The sequence below is a fragment of the Dinoponera quadriceps genome, unplaced genomic scaffold, assembly GCF_001313825.1.
Source record: "Dinoponera quadriceps isolate SergipeBrazil2010 unplaced genomic scaffold, ASM131382v1 scaffold113, whole genome shotgun sequence".
NCBI classification, from domain to species: domain Eukaryota; kingdom Metazoa; phylum Arthropoda; class Insecta; order Hymenoptera; family Formicidae; genus Dinoponera; species Dinoponera quadriceps.
In genome coordinates, this window is record NW_014554899.1 from 3,035,917 (window position 1) to 3,037,948 (window position 2,032).

The window sequence follows — 2,032 nt, forward strand, 5'->3', positions numbered from 1 at the left end:
GGGGGTGCAGCATGCGGACGCGAAAGTTTCGCGAGGCGATCTTGTTATTGTTTCCGAAACGTTTCTCGCGCTCTCCGAGCGGAGCCCGCGTGCCGAAGGCCGAAGCAATATTACACGATGGTATCCCGGATCTTTGCCGAGCGCGCTTCGCGAAGACCGCATCGTAATTCCGGCAAGCTTCCCCCGTTTTCCTCTTTCTCCTTTTCGCCTTTTATTTACCCCGCGAAGCGCTGCTACTGGTGCGATAGTAGTCGTGTTATTGCTACGCTAGCCTATACTCTTCTTTTTTTATCCCTAGATTTTATCTCTGTGTGTAACACCGTATATCTATACGTTATAACTAATTGGAGAAACGGGCATGCGCGCTCGGTGGGAGCAGCTGGATCGGCGATTCGGCGACCGCCGGAAGCGTGTCCTTACGAAACGACAGACCATCCTGGAGGCGAGATATAAGGCGAGCGGCATGACGCGTCTTCGTTTACATCGTTCGGCGACGACGTTCCGACGACCCGGAGAAATCCGACGATAACCGGGGGCCGAGCGTTCAATGGGCACATCCCGACGAGATGTATCTCGGCTTTCGAAAGTGCCGAAAGATCGTCGCGAGCCAATCGAGCGTTTTCGCGCGACTTACAGAGAGCCGGCGTGACATACCACGTGGAGCTGAGCGGACACGCCGTCCAGTCCGATGGAGACGAGCGTCGACGATCGGGCGAACGTCGATAAACGATATAAATTCCGACGGGTCTCCGTTTTAAGGAAAATCGAAGGAGTGAGCGACGGCGCGGCTACGCGAGCGTGACTCGTCGAATTCAACAAGTTACGTCGGTGGTCCAGCTGCTCGTCGCGCGGTCTCCTCCCACCGACCGGCTTCCTCCCGCTGTATCCCTGCTCTGTTATACGCTAATCGCAATTAACCATCACGCTTTTTGTCGTTGCCTTCGTAGCTCGTCCGAGACTCTTACGAATTTTTACACAATCCTACCCTCTCTCTCTCTCTCTCTCTCTCGATGCTTTTAGACCTTTGTGTCGCCCACGAGCTCTAGGAATCTATCTCTACGTGTAGTATCTTAAATTAGGGTTCTTTTGTCGCCACGCCACGTCGCCACACGCACGTGCGTCACCTCACGGTAATCGCGTCGCGCTTCGTTTCTCTTCGCCGCCTGTCTTCGCACTACAAAATATACGCGCGCGAGTCTCCGTCGCTTTTTCCCCATTTTCTCCGTTTTACCTTTTTTTGTTCTTTTCTTTTTTCTTCCGCCTCCCCGCCCCCGGCGAGTCCGGGAACGTCGAGGGCTCTCTCCGCTTTCTTCCTCGTCGTTAGTTAGAATTCACCGAACGTGCTCTACATTCGTCTACAATAATATCGGGAATTACTCGCCGTAATATCGCGATCGTCGTCGGATCGACGCGGATGAATGGTCGCGGCACGAAAACGCGGTGTCGTTAGTTCGCTAGTCAACGACTACGGTCCCCGCTAATCTCGACGCTATTCGTCCCACTAACGCTAAGCTACGCGTCGTCTCTCCCCGCGATCGAGCACGCGACATCGGCGTAATCGAGTGAGCGTATAGAAATATATAGCGCTTTTGTAACCCTAACTAGAGACACTCAAAGTCACCCCCACTACCACCGTCGTTGTGGCTGCCGTGCTCGTCGCGCGCGTCGTACGACGAATTCGCCCGCGATTTCCAGCCCAGGATCTATCGATACCAGTCGCCATCGATCACCGCCGCGTGTGTCGGCCGACGTACGTAAAGCCGCCACCGGCTCTCGCGTAATCAGATCGCCTTACGAGTCCACGCGGCGTAAATTACTGTAATTAACCGACGCGCGCGTCCTAACCCGCCTGCAAAATCAGGATATTCCTCGTGTCCGCTGCAATTTCATCCGTTGTCGTCGTTACGCTCTAATCACCGCGGGCGTTCCGTTACGCCCCGCTTGATTAATCCACCCGACGCGCTACGCTCCGTGAGAGAGAGATAGAGAGAAAAAAAATCGCCCGGAAAGGACACAGTAGACGGGAGAGGGG

At 54.7% G+C, this 2,032-nt stretch overlaps 1 protein-coding gene across 9 annotated transcripts in view; it reads right to left on the reverse strand.

The window, feature by feature from the left end:
• LOC106742511 overlaps positions 1-2,032 on the reverse strand; it is a 435,221-nt gene that overhangs the window by 30,769 nt on the left and 402,420 nt on the right. The window lies entirely within an intron of this gene.